General features: G+C 40.3%; 1 pseudogene; it reads right to left on the minus strand.

Moving 5' to 3' along the window:
* Nucleotides 1–377: 377 nt before the first annotated feature.
* LOC148535244 (uncharacterized) lies at nt 378–2414 on the minus strand (annotated as a pseudogene).
* Between the last annotated feature and the right edge of the window lie 17614 nt (nt 2415–20028).

Below are 20028 nucleotides of genomic sequence, written 5' to 3' on the forward strand. Positions count from 1 at the left end.
CTCAATTGGAAGAGTCATGATCACATGACCTCTCCTGCAAGTTTATTACACTAAGTTCAATGGAAAGTGCCATTATGTCCTTGTTTAAGGGGCAGTTAATTTGCATAAACACATAGCAGTAAAGCACCATCACTGTACCATAATACATAGATATTTATATATATTCACAACAGTACTTCTTTTCACCATTTAATATGTACATATATGAAGTTACATATAACCAATAACTAGTTAGGTGGAAGAAAGGGCTCTTTCTCTCTGTTTAAATACTGGGGTGCCACATACTTCCCCGCTAGAATGATGCCTGTCCCTAGGCATTGGCCCATACCAACAAGTTTATGTAACAGTGTTTATAAACATCATCATCCAGGTACACTCTATCCTAGTGGTAAAACACCTTTGTTGCGCTTTCTAGACCTGCATATAGCCTGCTGCACCCTAAACATGAACTCCTCACCACTTATAGTGGTGTACCCACTATTTGGGCCATGTTCCTCTGGAGAAAGAGATGTCATGACCCCTTTATTTTCATTAGGGGTATCTACAGGGACATTAGACTCCAACCATGACTTAATCAAATCTGGGCTATGGGGTTTAAGGGACCCCGATCCCTCTGTTGTGGCCATGTGACTCACCATTTCAATATCTCTTTCCCGGTCAGTGGTACTTATATTTGCCTGATTGAGGTAGGCCATACTAGTATGGATATTTTCCACTCTAGATTCACTCTCGGGTAGTGGCTCTGGAGAAAGTCGTGTCCTCCCTATGTTCCTCCAACCCTGCTGCACTGTCTCACCCAGGTTCTCCACAAATTGTTCGTCTGTTCTTTCCGATAGTTCACTCTGCACTTGGTCATCAAGGAATTCTTGTCTGTGTCCATATGATCTCGGTAAATAGGGTGGTAGGTTGTGAGTTGTCTGGTAAGGCCATTGCTGATTTGTACTTTCTACCACACTTTCCGCTTCTCTAGATTCCTCTCTATGTTTGGAGTAGTGGTAGTCTTGCTGGTAATTACATGGAGAACCTCTGTGATGTGAATGGCGCCAATAACACTTGCGATCTATTGCATATCTGCTGTCTTGAACTGGAAAGCCACCAGGACCGGTGACATTTGCTGCCTGCAGGCCATTTCTTCCCTCAACAATATCAAACTCTACTGTCTCTCGCTCTCCCAAACTGCGGAGGTACTTCCTGGGATTGTTCTTTTTGATAGCTGTATAATGGACAAACACGTCTTCCTAGATGTCATCCCGGTTGATGAATCCATATCCTCGTCGCACGTGGAACCATACAACAGTCCCTGTAATCCTCCTTGCACTGATTGATGTAACATTCTCTGCAGTTAGCGTGTTCATAAATTTAGTTTGGTTCTGTATTACTGGGCTCGAACTCGCATCTCTGGGTTGCCCTTCCTCCATTTGTAGACCCATTCTTTCTGTCACTCCTGTGGGCTGGTCCTCAGGCTCTCTCTGGATGCAATAGCGTTCAATGTGGCCGCTTTGCTGGTAACCTCTGCAGATGGGCCTCCCTTTTGAGTCAAATTGATCTGATGTGCGTTGACCTGAATCTTGTGGGATATCCCAGTTTGATCGGTTTCTCCTGTCAAGGTCTTGGTGCCACTCTCTGCGCCTGGCTCCAGCTTGTTCCTGACGGATCTCTTTCACCTCTCGACCCAGCTCTGACATATTTTGCATTAACTCTGTGATATTACTTGTAAGAACTCCAATTGGATCCTGACCAGACTGTACTTGTTGTGTGGCCGTCCCCTTAGGAGTTAGGGGTTCAGGTCTCAGGATTTGACTGACCTCACCCCAGTTCTCATCTTCTAAATGTTCTAAAGATTCGCAATCTTCAGGGTCGGCATTCTGGTTTAGACCAAGGATCTGCAACACCTCCTCCTTAAACTCAGAGAAAGAGCATTCCGGATTCTGACGTCTCCACATTCTCAATTGGGAACGTGCCCCTTCAATAAATAAGTTTATGAGGGTTTCATCTTCTTGTTCTGCCTCTCGTGGTTCTAAGGCTTGAATTGTACGCATGGCTTCCTGTAGGCCCAGGGCAAACTCCCTTAATGACTCCTGAGGTTTTTGTTTTGTAGCATTAAGACGACCTTTAAGTTCTGACAGGGTTCGCGCGTCAAAGATGCCGGCTATTTTTTTAAAGATGGCTTCCACCGTTTCGCATTGTGCATCAGACCACGCTTTGACCTCACGTTGTGCAGGCCCTTTCAGTTGTCCAAGCAAGATCTCTACTTTTTGCGTGTCACTCAGTTGATATAGCCAAAACATAGACTGCATTTTGTCTTTAAAGTCTTTGAAAGTACTCGTACCTGGTGTACGTGCATCTCCTGAGTATGTCGGTAGCCATGGGGCCCCAAAATAATACGGCATGGTAATAGGTGAAGTCTCTGTCATTAGTAACCTCCTTCTGTTGGTAAGGCATTTGTTGCAGGTAAAAATCTTCGGCCTGACGTTGATGTAGAAGATTGGGGTTCTGACATCTGGTCGGTTGTAATCTGTTTGAATCTCCGGCCTGATGTTGGTGTAGGAGATTGAGGTTCTGACATTTTGTCTATTGTAGTTTGTTTCGATCCTGTTCGCGGTCGCCAAGTTTTTTTTTTTACTAACGACCCCAAGTGTGGTGTGATACAAAGGGTACCTTACCCATCTGGTTTATCCCTTGGTTCTTGTCAGTCGTCAGGCATTATTACAGGCAACAAAAGTATTTTACCAAAGGAATTTACCGACAAATGCAAGAATTTATTGTCAAATAATGTAAATATCAAGTTTTATGACAATTATTATGGTTCAGCAATTAGAAATACAATTCTTATTATACACTTTGAACAAGCAAATGACCTTTGGATCCATAAAGTTTTATTTGAGCGGGAATGCTGGAACTTCAGATCAGACTGCGAAACAAGGGGTTAAATGCAGGCATACATATCACATAACATTCACACATACTGGCAAGTGTGAAGCAAGAATAACCCTCAGTTAGTTTGGCACAAACAAGGACAATTTTGCCTACCCTTCTGTTGCATGTAAGAGATTGTCTAAATAGAAGTCAATATTTGCAAACGTTGCCCGGGATAATTACTGTGGTTGCAGGTATCAATACTCCTAGCAGTGCTGCAATTGGACTGTACCAAGTGACAAAGTTCATGTCTCCTGTCTTTTATCTGTCCTTAATGAACTCAGTTGTAGATACTTGAACAAATGGCTGCTGTTTATTCCTGACTCCCTCCAAAGTCTCGCAGATGCTTTACACTGGATTGTGGGTTTGAAATGCTTGAACAGCAGCAAAAGATATATACAGACTGTTTGTGCTGACATGGGGAGGATGAGTTATTCACTGCAAGGCTTCATAACACCATTATCATCTCCATTGCCTGCGAGGTGTGGTGCAGGGTGCAGTGATCCAAGATTCTGACAGACTGCACTTCAGCTATCTGGATAGAAGACTCTCCTTCTAGTAGTCCCTCCAGCTCTCCTCACAGCTCTGTCTTCCCACCTAACAGGCTCCGCCTCCTCAGTTCACAGGTCAGGCTGCTCTTCCTGCTCCTCTCTCACTCTGGGCTCTCATTAACTTAAACAGGAGGGAGTTCCCCCTAAAACTCAGTTGGAAGAGTCATGATCACATGACCTCTCCTGCAAATTTATTACACTAAGTTCAAGGGAAAGTGCCATTATGTCCTTGTTTAAGGGGCAGTTAATTGGCATAAACACACAGCAGTAAAGCACCATCACTGTACCATAATACATAGATATTTATATATATTCACAACAGTACTTCTTTTCACCATTTAATATGTACATATATGAAGTTACATATAACCAATAACTAGTTAGACTTCTATGGTGAGAAATCCCCATAGAAGTCTATGGTGGGAACCCCTACCGTGACATTGTATCATTGATGTAACCACAAGATTAACCTCAATTAATCTTTCGGCTATGATGTAGCGGTTCCCACCATAGACTTCTATGGGGATTTCTCACCATAGAAGTCTATGGGACACACAGGCTGGCCGTATTCAGCTAATCAGGGAGCTGCTCCGACGGAGATGCTCCCTGATTGGCTGGCGGCCCCTTCACTGAAGGGGCACACGTGTGCCCCGGTCATTTACGCGGAGCAAAGGTATGTGTACACACATACCTTTGCTCAGTCCGGCATGGATCGGTTTTTTGGCATTTTTTTATTTTAACCCCTGGATTGCCTTGCTTGGTCAAGTGGACGTGATCTACGCATAGGAGAGGTGAGTATGGATTTTTTTTTTCAGGTACACCCCTATGGATTACTTCGGATACTAGGTGAGTATGTGTGAGTGTGCATGTATGTTTTAATAAAATTTTATATTCATGGTGTATGTTTGTTTATTTACGTATTTCTTTAGTTGTGGAACTACAAGTGCCAGCGGGCCTGTAATACCCCTCATGCTGGTATTTGTGGTTCTCCAAATACGAGCATGCAGGGGAGGCTTGCTGGTACTTGTGGTTCTACAACTAAAGACAATATGGAAACTTTATTTTTACACTTTACACTAACAATATCAACCCGGTACCCACGGGCATAGGGTGCCGGGGATAGCCCCGGGCTATCAGTCTAGGCCTGGGGTGCCCTGGATTGGGGGCCCCCTTTATTGGGGTGTCCTCAACTCCCCAGGGATCCCCGGCCTGGACTGACTAGCGGTCAGGGATAATGCTTTGGCCGGGGAAACCGGTGAAAGGTTTTCCCTGGCTGTGGCATTATCCCCCCGCTACAAAGAGTTCGGTGCTGGTTCTGGAATTTTCAGGGGACCCCTACTCGTTTTGTCCCCTGATTTTCCAGAACCAGGACCAGCTCAACAAAGCCCTGTGCTGGTTCTTAATATACAGGGGCCCCCTACGCATTTTGGCCCCTGTATTTTTAGAACCAGGACAGGCTTTATAAAGCCCGGGGCTGGTTATGCTTTTGGGGAGGGGGTGCACGTTTTTTTTTTTTAAAAACACACAGAAGCCATCACAGATCTCACTGATCTGTGATGGCTTCTCTAAAACTCGCACCTTTTAATGCTACTCGCATTAAAAGGTGTCAGTTTACATAGTCCTAAACTCGCCTAAACTGGCAAATGCAGTAGCCTCGAGCTGAAAAGTTCGCAGGCTATTTAAATTTGCGAGTTTCAGTACAAACTCGCACTTTTTAAAAGTGCGAGAAAGTGCGAGTTTGTACTGTTACTAAAACTGACACCCTATTACATTTGGCCCATATCTTTACCCAATTGACACACAATTTATAACATACAAAAACACATACAACATATAGCAAAAAACAACTTGCACTTAGATAAATATTGCAATACTCTCACATCAAATAGAGAAGCAAGTGTGATATTCTTCTTATTGGCGAAATAGAATATAGTAAATATAATATAATCAATTTATCAATAAAGAATTATATACCTACTAAATATCAGTTTGTACCCATTATTACATTATACATGTTAGATCTGAGTGTGGGATTATAATACGAAAAGTCAGAGCTACCCTCCTACCTCAAAGACACTAGAGAAGTTTTACAGAAGATACAAGGTATTAAACTGGAAGACAATCATTTACTTGCTTAGATAGATGTTGAGTCACTTTATACCTCCATAAGACATTAGGATGGCCTTAATGCGGTCAGGTATTTCTTGGAAATGGACCATAGAAGGGAGTTTAATGATTTTTTGATCAAATTATTGTCCTTTATTCTCCACAAGAACTATTTCACATTCCAAGATACATTTTACTTACAGACCAGGGGAACGGCCATGGGTTCCACTTGCTCTCCCACCTATGCAAACCTTTTTTTTAGGGTGGTGGGAGCGGGAGGTGGTCTTTTCTGAGATTAATGATCAATATACCCAACATGTCATACAATGGCTGAGGTATATTGACGACATCTTTGTGATATGGGGAGGAGGAGAACAAGAGTTTCAGGAATTTATGAAAGTTCTGAACATCACTAACTTAAATCTGAGATTCACATGGGTAACCAGTAAAAAACGAATCCTTTTCTTGGATTTGGAGATAATCAAGGAGAGTGATGGTGAAGTGTCCTCCAATTTATTTAGAAAATCAACAGCTACTAACAGCCTGTTACCTCAAAGGAGCTGTCATTTTCCATCTACCATCTCTTATCTCCCCAGAGGTGAATTTCTTTGCCTAAGGCGTAATTGCTCCAATGCATAAGACTTTGCTAAGCAATGTGAAGCCCTCTCTTTGAGGTTAAAAACAGAGGATATAATAACCGGTTGATAAAAAAAGCTAGATATCAGGTATCTAAGATCACAGGGATACCCTCATTTTTCCCAAACCCAAAGTACGGGATGAAGAAGAACAGAATGAACTAAGGTTTGTTGGGGATTTTTGTAAAGAGTGGAAAGAACTGCAAGGCATCATACAAAAACATTGGCCAATACTGTTATTGGATGGGGATTTGAAGACACATCTCCCAAGGAATGTTTCTATGAGTTGGAGAAGAGCAAGGAATTTAGGAGACCTCCTCACTCATAGTCATTTTGAACAGTTTCCAAAAAAGAAACCTAAGGTTGATGGCACTTACCCCTGTGGTAACTGCAAAGCCTGTGGACATATTACACCAATCACCAGGATTCAGGACAAGTATGGCAATAATGTGTATATACGGGATTACTTCAATTGTAATACCACTGGAGTCATTTATTGCCTTCAATGTGAGTGTGGCTACAGATATGTGGGAATTACAACACGAGCTTTGAAGTGACATTTACTTGAACATGCGGGCAACATTAATTAGGAATGCCTTGACGGATATTATTAGAATGAAGAAAATCACTTCTGTAGCCAGACACTTTTTACATAAACATGACAGCAACCCCAAAAAACTCAAAGCTTTCTGTTTAGAGAAAATCAAGATGGGAATCAGGGGGGGTGACCTAAATATGACTCTCCTACAAAAAGAAACAGAATGGATATTCAGATTAGATACCCTTGCACCTGGAGGGTTAAATGAATATAATAGTTACATTCCTTTCCTTTAATGGGATATTCTTAGATTACACTTACAAATCTACCACTTTTGCTCATATTCTTATAGCTATATGATATTTTAGAATAGAAGATTATTAATAAAGAAACCTCCTTCTTTACTTACATTTCCCCTCCCCCCCCTCTTCTCTTTTCCCATTATAGCTTTTTTCTATGTCTAAGTCTTCAATTTCTTATTGATTAATTAATATTCACTTACACTGAAATTTGCATCCACACACCTCACAGTATCACTTTTCTTTTTTACTTTTTTCACATGTTTATTTTGTTTACTTATTATAATTTTTTCTATTTCAAATTATTTCACTTTGCATACTTTTAACACACATGTATAGTTTATTTATTATTTTATTAGCTATTTTCAATTTTCATTATTTCATTTTCACGTGGATTGTTTAGCACTACTTTGTACACCTCATTCACATTTTGCATATCTAAATATTATGTCATTTATATCACTATTTTATATACATTATCACATTATGGTCACCTTATCACTCAGTCATATTTTTCACACTTTTATCATGGTTTATTAATTCTTATTTTAGTGTATAAGTTATTAGTTTGTAATATGGTAAATTTTTCAAAAATTAGAATATCTATGTTGGTCTAAACTATAGTATTTTTGTAATGTTATTGCAGGTATATTTCTCTGCTCCCTTTATGGGGATTGAGAAGAGGGATTATCTGTGTTTCATTGGGGATGGGGTTTCATGAATTATAGATTTAAATTATGCTATGGATTATAATAATATGAATTATATATAACGTTATCATTTATGTTTGAGAACACCTGTAGATTTTTATAGTTTATGGTTACTATGGTGTATGGTTGAACTATGTTTTGATTATTATTTCCTTATGTAGTTTGGATCAGTTTATTATCCTCATTATATAGTTTATTATTATATTGGATATGATTTTATGTAATATCCAATGTCGGGGGAGTGTTCTCATTTGTTTCATTTCACTGTATACCTAATTTTAATATATTTTTATAAAAACCTCTTATTTATAAATTATAATATTTACTAACATATGTGTGACCATGGGAAGAAAAAATGAAGGATAAAAAGCATTGTTTTTCATTTTTTCTTATTGTCATACTAAAATGAATTCACAAACTTTGGGGTTACCTAAAATAATATATTGGTGTCCCTTCCCTTTTAAATTTGGTCTTCACAACAATCATACTTTTAAATAGCAACTATAGGGTTAATTTAGTAGCGCTTTCTAGCATATTCAGACTAATTAAATTGATGGTAATATCTATAGGCTAGTTAGCCTGTCTATCAAGATTCACATTGAGGGGATTGGTCAGCCTTCCTACACAGTAGTATATTATCCAGGAAATCCCTTCCTTAGATCACCTTCGTGATCAAGCTTACGGCGAAACGCGCGTCAGGGAGTAACGGGTGCCCGCGGCTGTACGGCACGAAGCATCCCCATTACGAGTTTGTACCCAGTGGGATTTCTTTCCTCACTCACCTCCTGATCTCCATTGGAACCCGGAGGTAGCAGCTCGCGAGCGGGAGTCTCGCGCGGTGAGGATATCCTGACAGCAAGGATTATATTTGCTGTGATTTACATACTGCTTTTTCATACGAGCGCCCCTCTCATATGTATCATAGCATGCTATTAAAGCACAAGTTGCACATAGTTTTACAACAACCGTGTTATCGGTTTTATGTGTGAAATTTGTCAATTTACAGTGAATGATACATATGTTTTGGATATATGTGGATGAGAGTCACTATGCTGTATATTTTTATGCATTCTTTACGTGTTCTCATAATTTAAACTGCTCTTTAAGATAATTAAGGTTTGTATTCCTTGGCACATGTGATATCTACCGTGCTATTATCTTACAGCTGTAGCCTGCACTTCTTAGATACTGGCTATTATTCATTTTTTCATATTGGTTATTCATTTCTGCAGGTTCTAGGACTATGTCCTTTTAGTTAAGTGGCCATACAATGGTATATTTTTTATTTATCACGTTATATGTGGGTCATATTATGATTTTTCTATTATAAGTATATTCCATTTATACTATATTTGACAGTGTACACAATGGCTTTGTCATCAGATGCTTAATATATACTACTCTACAGTAATAAGCCTGTGCAACGTATTTCCCCTTCCCCAAATTTCCCCTTTTTTATACAATTTTCAAAACGCTGGGGGTGTGCCCAGCACTCCCACAGATACTTGCCCCAAGGGCTCTCTTCTGTTCTGTGAAGATGGCGTTAACTGCTGTAGTCTATGGACTACATTCCGCAAAAATTAATGGGCAATGGCCGCCGCACATGCGTGGTCGGCAGACAGCCCATGCGCACAATGGCCTCGGCTCCCAAAGGACTAGTGAAATGCATAAAACGATAATTTCACTTCTCCTTCGGGAGCTGAGGCTGTTCTTTTAGAGCCCATGTCCCTGCAGATGATTAATAGTATATCCTGTCATTGTATAATAGCTTGGCAACATTGCCTGACAGATTGGTAGATTTCTTGCTAGCCACTGTGACTGTCCTTCACCATTCACCCCTTTTTTCACCCCCTGTGTAAACAGCAGCCTGTGAAGATTATCGGGGGCTGAACGCCATTTCAGAATGGTGTTCAGCAACACCATCAAGTTCCGAAAACAAAATGCTTTTTCGGAACTTGATGAATGGCCCTGACGCTTATTTTTTAAAAAAGTATGTGAAAATTTTAATTTTCACATACTTTTGTAAAAAATAAGTGATGATGAAAAGGCCCCATGGTCTTAAACAGTAGTTATCATGGGTGGAACTACAGGCAGTGCAGCCGGTGCACCATTCCAGGGTCCCTGGTAGCTCAGGGGCCCACAGCGGGCAGAACCATGGAATCATGTTGTGAGTGTCGCTCAGGGTTCACCATGGGTTAAGGCAGTGCAAGGCAATCTGACCCCATATATTGTCTTTCACAGTGGTTAGCAGCTGCTTAATAAGGTTTGTTTTGTTGTCAATGAAAAAAATGTTTGCCGCTGGTCCGGCTCCTGTGTGCAGTCTTTTGCTTCTTCAAGTATCGGTGCTAATTGCAGGATCTTTCGAGGCCCAATTGTCACCCACAGTGACCTAGCCTGGGAGCCTGTATGGAACTTGAATGGAGAATGGGAGATGTCAGCAGCTGAGGGTTTCACCGAGGAAATGAGTGGAAAAGCTGTAGGGGGGGGGGCAACAGGGAGATATCATCAAAACTCGGCTGGGTCGGGTCAGGGATACATTGCATATTTTGCTATTTACCAGGTCATATTATACTATTCTTATAGTATCATGTTGTGGTATATGTCATTGTTGCTGGAAATATGTTGTGAGATTATCAGGGATGAAGAGACTACACAGGCCCAGGTACTGATGGGGGCGTGGCCTAATTGCAGCTGGCATGTCCCCTTATGAAAAAAAAGTACTATTTGCAGTATTTGCGCTGGGAAGGGGGTCGCTGTAAGCCCCTCAGCCCAGCGCAAATCCAGTAGTGGGGGGGGGGGCGATCAGTGTGATTGCCCTGCCACAGACAGAGAAAAGGAGACTGCAGAGGAGAAGAGTCTCCCTGCTCCTGCTGCAGCCCAGGACACAGCAGCATGTGTTGGGCTGGTGACAGATAAAAGGGTGGGGGGCAGCGTCTGACAGGCACCTGCCGGGCCCCTCCAACAAGCCCGGGCCTGGATAAGTAGTACCTGCTCCCCCCTCTCAGCGCCCCTGGACATTATTATTGGGTATATATGAAGTCATTACTGCTGGAATCTGTTGTGACATTATTATTGTGTATATATCATGTCATTATAGTGTGCATGTTGCAGTACGTTATTATCTTTCATGATATAAGTGACATTTTATTGCATGTGTGTATATGTTGTATATTGTCATGACATTATTGTGCATATTGTGTATAGCACCTCCCCTCTGCTGTTCCGACAGTCCCACTGCCCCCCTATTTTCTAGTTAGAAAAACCTAGAGCATGAGTAGGGTTCACATTTTTTTTAACAGAAACACAAGAGCCCAAGCTAGTAGGAACAATCCTTAAAACTTACACAGTGTTTTCTTGAAGTTATGAAATGTAAATAGCAGGGCCAATTCCAATTAAACATGTTAATCTGGGATACATATAAATGTCAGATAAATAAGTATTTAATGTAAAGCTATCCATTGACAAATATTGACCTTTTACTAGAAATAATATTAAAATATAATCAATATAGAGCTAATTTTTCATTGACCTCAAATAATTTATTTTACAAAGTTCTGTGATAAGACTGAACACTGACTACTGGTGTCTCTAACCACCCGAATAACTTTGCAACAAAATATAGCTTATAAATTACTGTACAAACCAAAAGGTGAAATGTCAAGAAAATGAGAAATAAGGACCTTATCAAACACTGAAACGCACTGAGGTATGTGAGGGAGAAATGTTACAGTGAAATCAATTCTGATACCACATATATCAATCATCCAGTTATCATTGTATTACATGGTGACATCATCAGGCTAGATGTAGACAGCAAAGCATGTGTCTTACAATGAAGTAATCTGAGTCTTCTACTGCAAATTGGAATGTTTCAAATCACAAGTAATTACACGTTTGATCATTTTATATATGTACAGAACATTTAATACCTGAACAGACTACAAGTGAACAAGCAACAATAATTTCCTTTGCCATTTTAGTATCACTATTATTTAATTATGTGTGCTGTATAATTAATAATAATGCTGGTAAGGATTGGAAATAACTTTGCCTCCATATCTGCTTTCAAATCAGAGAGAGCAAAATTAAAAACCTGACACTTACTTGTACATGGTAGTCCTGTGTTACAGCATGTCTGAAAAATCAGGGGTGAACTCCTCTGGGTACATTTACTAAGCAGCACTTTTCAAAGCCACTGTGTCTTCCTTGGTTCCGGCTGTTGGATTTAAAGGAGCAATTATTTTAAAAACAAAACAAAGTGTTAATTGAACCCATTGATGAGTGAAACTATTTACAAGTTTGGTAGTTGCTAAAAACTAGCACACCAATATCACAGGAAGTTCATTCCTAGGGAATTTTTTTCATAATGGGCTAATTGAAAAGTAATGAGACTGCCTCTGACTTTCTGTCCCATAGGTAGACGTGGCAATGCTATGCTGGTTATTGTGAAGCTCATACATCGATGTGTCTGAACCTGCAGTTGGACTGCCGTAGTCTTTTTTGTTTGGTCACAGCGAGGGGAAGATCTTCATACGTTTTCTCATGGCGGATGAGGAAGACGTGTCTGTAAGATTACGTCAAAGATTTGTGATTAAATTTTGTGTTAAACTTGGAAAAAGCGGAAATGAAACTCATGAAATGTTACGGCAAGCATAAGGTGGAGAAACAATTAGCCATGCTGCAGTATTTCTGTGGTGGAAGCACTTCAAAGAGGGTAATAAGCGAGTGACTGACGAAGCGAGTTCTGGGAGACCATCCACTACGGTTACAGATTTCAACATTTCCAAAGCTGCAGAGATGTTGCAAAATGACAGGTAAACTTTACGCGAACTTTTGACTTCACTTGGCATCTCATTCGAACGGGTTCAGCATATTGTGACAAAGGAACTGAAAATGTATTACGTGTGTGCCAGGTGGGTTCCTAGAAATCTCTCAGAAGAACAGATGTGATGATGAGTTGAATCGTGCAAGAACACAGTTCGAATGTCATAGAAACATAGAATTTGACGGCAGATAAGAACCACTTGGCCCATCTAGTCTGCCCCATTTTTAAACATATTGTTACCTCAACCCTTATTGATTCTTACTTCTTCTGAAGGAGATCCTTATGTCTATCCCATGCATGTTTACATTGCTCTACTGTCTTAGCCTCTACCACCTCTGATGGGAGGCTATTCCACTTGTCCACTACCCTTTCTGTGAAGTAATTTTTCCTCATATTTCCCCTGAACCTACCTCCCTCCCTCAGTTTCAGAACATGTCCTCTTGTTCTAATACTTCTCTTTCTTTGAAGAATGTCTCCTTCCTTTACCTTGTTAAAACCCTTTATATATTTGAACGTTTCTATCATGTCCCCCCTTTCCCTTCTCTGATCCAAACTATACATATTAAGATCTTTAGTCTGTCCTGGTACTTGTGGTGCAGACCTTGCACCATCTTAGTTGCCCTTCTTTGTACAGTTTCTAATGTATTAATATCCTTCTGGAGATATGGCCTCCAGAACTGAACACAGTATTTGAGATGAGCACGTACCAATGACCTATACAGTGGTATTATCACTTCTTTCTTTCTACTACTGATTCCTCTCCCTATGCAATCAAGATTCTGACTTGCCTTCCTCATTGCTTTGTTACAATGTTTGCTTGCCTTTAAGTCACCTAAAATAGTGAATCCTAGATCCCTTTCCTCTTCAGTAGTTTCCAGTATAGTGCCATTAATATTATATTTAGCCTTTGGATTTTTGAGACCCAAGTGTTTTTTCGCATTAAATTGAAGTTTCTACATTCTTGACCATTTCTCTAGTCTACCTAGATCATCAATCATTTGTTTTACCCCTCCTGGTGTGTCTACCCTGTTGCATTCCTTTGTGTCATCTGCAAAAAGGCATAGTTTCCCTTCAATACCATTTGCAATGTCACAAATAAAGATATTAAAAAGCACTGGTCCAAGTACAGAGCCCTGAGGTACTCCATTGGTAACATTTCCCTCTTGAGACTGCACTCCGTTTACTACAACTCTTTGTTTCCTATCCTGCAGCCATGATCTTATCCATTCAACTATCTTTGTATCCAATCCTATGCTTTCCAGTTTATTTAACAGACCGCGATGTGGAACAGTGTCAAAAGCCTTACTAAAGTCTATATAAGCTATATCTATGGCCCCCCCTTTATCTATTTCCTTAGTCACCCAGTCAAAAAAGTCAATAAGATTTGTTTGACACGATTTCCCCCCAGTAAATCCATGCTGTTTGGGGTCCTGCAAATTGCTGGATTTGAGATAATCTACGACTATTTCTTTTAAGAGTGTTTCCATCAATTTCCCAACTACTGATGTAAGGCTCACTGGTCGGTAGTTGCTTGCCTCTTCATTGCTTCCAATTTTGTGCAGTGGGACAACGTTTGCTCTTTTCCAGTCCTCAGTGACTGGTTGAATAATTCTGTTAATGGTGTTACCAGCACCCCTTTAAGCTCATTTAGTATCCTTGAATGTATCCCATCAGGCCCCTTTGATTTATCCACTTTCAGTTTTGAGAGTTCTGTTAGGATCTTCTCCTCTGTAAATGTGCTTGTTCCTACCTCATTTTTCTGATCACACCTGCAACTTAACTGTGGGCCCTTGCCATCTCTCTCAGTAGTGAATGCTGAACAAAAAATAATTATTAAGATGATCAGCTATTACATTGTCTCCCTCAACAAGACTCCCTATTTCTGTCTTTAGTCTTTTTATTCCATCTTTTGTTTTTCTCCTTTTGCTTATATACTTAAAACAAGTTTTGCTCCCTTTACCCACTGACTGTGCCATGTTCTCCTCAACTTTTGCCTTTGCACATCTGATTACTTTCTTAGCCTCCTTCTGTTTTACAAGCTACTCCTCTTTGTCTTCCTTATTTTGCATCTGCTTGTATTTCCTAAAGGCCATCTTTTTTGCATTCACAATACTTGCTACCTCTTTCCCAAACCACACTGGCTTCCTTTTCCTTGTGGTTTTCCTAACCCTTTTGATACTAAGGTCTGTTGCCTTTAATATTGCACTTTTTAAATGTTCCCACCTCTCCTGCACTCCTTTCAAATTCCTCCACTCTGCCAAAGATTCGCTTACACATCTTCCCATCCCTGCAAAATCAGCCTTCCTATAATCTAACACCTTTGTTTTTGTATGGGGTGAGTCAGTATCTGTCTTTATTCTGAACCATACTGCTTCACTGGATCCCTGGTTTTCACCCACTTTTACATCAGATATTATGTCTCCATTTGTAAGTATTAAGTCTAATATTGTGTCTTTCCAAGTGGGTTCCCTCACCAATTGCTGGAGGGAGGCTCCGTGCAGTGAATTCAGGATGTCCCTACTTCTAGTGAAACTTACAAATAAACAAAGTCAAGTATCACCCTTTGGCGCTGCCACACAATGTCTCCTTATATTTCCAAAATGGAACCTCAATGAGATCTTCTGTATGTAAATCTTCCAGGATTTATTCCTCAAGATGTGTGAAATTCCAATTCCGCTTCCTTTGCATCAATATCTCAAAAAAGAGAAACCAAACATAGTGCAATAATGATAATAAAATTACACTTATAATGGTGATGACAAAGGAACACTCACATGTTTCAAAATAGGTAGAAAACGTATAGTATCTCCAGTCTGTAACACCATAGGAAATTCCAACTTCAAGTGTAGATCAACTCAAAAAGAGAAGAATATACCAAAAATAGTGCAATACTATATGTATTGACAGAAAATTTTATTCAGACAAAGAAACACTCACATTTAAACAGAATAAAAACCGCTTATGTATATGTATCACACCGGAAAGGCAGGATACATATATATAAGCGGTGATACTTGACTTTGTTTATTTGTATGTTTTTTTAGAGGACAAGTGAGGAACCTCTTAGAAGTCTCCCCTAGGCTGCAGTCATTGATTGCGCATATTTGGAACATTACAATATTATTCTAGTGAAACTTGCCACAGACACCTCCCAGTTTATATTGGGTAGATTAAAATCTCCCATGATTATTTTCCTTTTAATGCCATTTTAGTGATGTCCTGCAATAGTTTATTGTCCAGTTCCTCTTCCTGATCTGGTGGTCTATAGATCACCCCAATATGAGGAATCACTTTCTCCCCTGTTTCTATAGTTACCCAAATGGACTCGTTTTTTTCTTCAGTACTATGTATTAACGTAGTATTTATGCTTTCCTTGACATACATTGCTACTCCTATTCTTCCCATTCTGTCCTTCCTAAATAAAATATATGCCGGTATAGCTATGTCCCAGTCATGATTTTCATTGCACCATGACTCCGTAATAGCCACAATATCCAGATCATCCCTTGTCATAATTGCAATTAGTTCAGGGATTTTATTTCCTAAGCTCCTAGCATTTGCACACATTGCTCTTATAGTTTTGTTTGCTTATTTCTCGTGTTCCTAGGTATGTTCATCTCTCTGCTTATGTTTATTTGGTTATGTTCTGAATTATCTTCTGTTGCAGTGGATATGCTTCCTGTTCCATTTACCAGCAGAAATAATACCTCTTTATTGGGGGAGCAGAATTATTTTTTCCTGTTTGGTTCACTGTCCCCCTCTTCTAGTTTAAATAGTTCTTGGTGAAACTTTCAAACTGTTTACTCAGTATTCTAGTTCCTTTTGAAGATGGGTGCAGGCCATCATATTTGTATAAGCTTCTATCTTGCCAGATGGCGTGGCTATGGACTGAGGTCGGAGAGGATACACGATTTTCATGATGTCGATTGTGACGTGTTATGAGCAGGAATCCATACAACAGTCCAATGTATGGAAACATGCGAATTCGCCTCTGCCCAAAAAATTCAGTGTGATTCCTTTGGCATATAAAGTAATTCTTCTACTGTTCTTTGATTGCCACGGTATGATTAATGGTGACTACTATGCAAATGTCTTGAAAACCCATTTGCGGATAGCCATGAGGAAGAAAAGACCACATTTGCTGAAGAAACAGTGGTTGTTGCTCCAAGACAATGTCCGACCACATGTTGCATTGGTAGCACTGATTGAAATTAATGGGACAGCACTGGAACATCCTCCATATAGCCCAGACTTAGCACCCTGTGATTTTGGGTATTCCCAACCCTGAAAAAAAAATTGTGAGGAAAGAAGTTCTGAACAGATGATGAAGTGAAAGGTGCCACAGTTGCAACACTGAAAGAGATGTCACAAAACAATCTACCGCACATCTTTAAATCGTTGTTGAATCGCTGCAAAAAATGTATTGAATGTGAAGGACGCTACTTTGATATAGAAAAATTATCAGATCTTGTGGAGTCATCTGATTCTCAATAAAAAAATTCAGTCTCATTACTTTTCAATCAGCCCTCATATATCACATTGTTTAAAATGTGTGTAAGAAAAACAATTTTTTTTAAACAACTAGCAAATTATACAAAAAACTACTTTTGCACTACCACATTTGTTTTTTAAATTACTTATTTTTATTTAGACCAGGCATAATATATTTTTTGGAAATTGAATTACTGTCCTAAACTTAAGTCTTGTTATGCAAATCATATTGTGGGATGTTTGCTTATCTGTAGTCACAATCACACAATATTACAATATCTATTCCGTTTTCCAGTCTGTTGCAACTCTCTTCTTTGCGGGTGTTTATTTACATTAGTTTATAAAACTAAATTTACAGGTATGAAATCAATATTTCGGAATGCTTGGGACTTTGCTTCAGGATAAGAGTTTTGCCCATAATTTGTATCACCATGCCAAAGATACTAGTCGCAGTTTAAAATCTACCATAAATTCCCTCATGTTGTTACTCATTAAGGGCGGAATGATCTAAAGGGAAAATGTTGCCAAATATCCGAAAACGGCTTTTTTCTGAGTTTTGGCCGCATTTCCCATATGCACCAAGATCAGGAATGCTTTACTTACTGGAGCTTGGACCCGGCGGGCAAAGCCATCAATAGGTGGTGTTGCGCAAAAGCAGCCTATGAGCTTCTTTTCGCATTCTTCTGTGAGAGGGATCCTATTGGATCCCTCTGTGTCCCAGTCGGCGCGCGTGTCATACTATGCATGCACAGAAGTTATCCAGGGTCATAAACCAGGAAGTTCCCTCTTTGCAAAGGACAGCTCTTTTCGATTTTAATCGCAATTCTAGCTACATACCGGCGTTATTAACGCTGGTGTGTACCTGGTAAGTGGTGGGATGCACCGCATCCAAAATGCAATGCATACTACATCTCGGCCTAATAGACTTATATAGAGTTGGACGCATTTTTAGTAAAAATCAGGAAATTGTGGAGGCTGATGGAGTGGAGAGCGTATAGGAAGATAAGTTGGGCGATAGTGTCAAAGGAATCAGACTTATCAAGGATTATGAGGAGAGGGAAGTGATCTTTGGATTTGATCAGGAGAAGATCATTGATGACCGGTGAATGTCGTTTCAGTGGAGGAGACAAGAGTCAGACTGCAGCAGTGAGTGGGGGAAAAGGATAGAGGTGAGGCGTAGATAGGTAATCCTCTCAAAGAGCTTGGAGGCATACAGTAAGGGAGGAGAGAGAAAGGGCAGTAGTTAGAGAGTCTGAGTCATATGAAGGTTTTGTAATGATGGGTGACACTAGGGCATATTTGAAGGAAGCAGGGCAAAAACAGGAGAGAGGAAAGGTTAAATAGATTGGTGAGATCGGAGCAAGCATCAGGAGAGAGAGCACAGATGGTGGGGAGGTATGGAGTCAAGGGGATAGGTGAAGGAGGTGATTAGGAGAGGAGTGCCAATGGGTATGAAGGCAGAGAGGGTGGAAAGACAGGTGTACGAGAGTAGCTGTGGGGTAGGGAGGCTAGAGATAAGAGATAGTGTACATGAGCATAGGCCATGATACACACAGGCACATAATAGAAAATAAGCAAATAAACATAAAAGTAAATGTCCCAGCACTCCATTGTGCTTAACAGTCGACAGTTACAGTATCTGTGGACCTTCCAGGTCCTGGCACCCTAATGCTAACCATACCCCCGGCCCATTGTCTGGCCAGTTTGTTCGGCATCAGGTGTATGGCAGTTTTAAACACTTCCTGTTCTCCAGTGATTATTCCAGCCGGGTCTGTGTAAATGTGAAAACCTGGAATTCCACACCTCCACTGCTAATGCAGAATGCACAGGTTTCACTCCAGCCTCCCTTGGAGGGAGCTGATTCCACCAGGGGCAATTCAGATGAGAGATAACCCCTCTCACCACAATATATATATACATATATATATATATATATATATATATATATAGAAAACAAGGTGCGCACCATAGTGAGTATAAAGTATTTACATTTAATAGCAGCACACATAGAAACTTACATCTAAGTCAGCATCAATTATGCCTTCCAAGTGGGGATGCAGTGTCCACAGGATTGCAACAGCAGCGGTTGTGCAGTCTGTTTGAAAAACCTGCCTCCTCACTCCAGTACCCAGCAGCAGGCAGCTGTCTATCCAAAACACATGAGAGCTGGATAGATACCCAATAAGATGCCGGCTTTGAGATTCAAACATACCCAAGTAAAACCGAACTGTTTCAATGCAACAGGTACATTTTCTTCACGGTGCACCCTGAGGAAACGGTATCTGTTGCATTGAAACGTCGGTTGATTGGAGCCACTGTCTCATGTCTCTTATTTGCGTTTAGTGTCACCGTGTCTACTGTATATGTGAGTCCAAAGTCACCAACTGGATTTTTGGAGGGCACCCGCAGAGTTTGTCGCTGGAACCTGCATGTGTTTATATATAAACTACTGAACTGATATTCATGAAAACTGCATCATTCTGTAGTGGAAACTCATAGAAATAACCTGCACTTTGTTTCATCTCAATCCATCAAGTTAAAGCTGATCAAAAACAAAATTTATGGACATCATCAATTCGAGATAGATGTGGTACCATGCGTCCGTAAGGGGTGGGGGGATAAGTGCTTTGGGCCCACGTTCACTTGGATAGGATAAGCTATGTAGCAGTCTGTGCACGGGGCACACAGTGACATTGGTGTGGTGGAGGAAGGCACTGCTGCCACCAGTCGTGGGCCACTCCTGCGACAGGACCCCCTATGCAAAGTAATACAACTATAACATCTCAAATAAAAAATGTTTTGGCAGAAGCGATTTCATCGTTGGCAAAGCCACAGGCAACAGCTAGTATATTTATATTAGGGGTGTGCACCGGCCACTTTTCGTGTTTTGTGTTTTGGTTTTGGATCTGGATCTTTCTTCGTGTTTTGGATCTGGATTGGTTTTGCCAAAACCACCC

The sequence above is a fragment of the Taudactylus pleione genome, unplaced genomic scaffold (genome assembly GCF_031769625.1).
Source record: "Taudactylus pleione unplaced genomic scaffold, aTauple2 ptg000053l, whole genome shotgun sequence".
Lineage (NCBI taxonomy): Eukaryota > Metazoa > Chordata > Amphibia > Anura > Myobatrachidae > Taudactylus > Taudactylus pleione.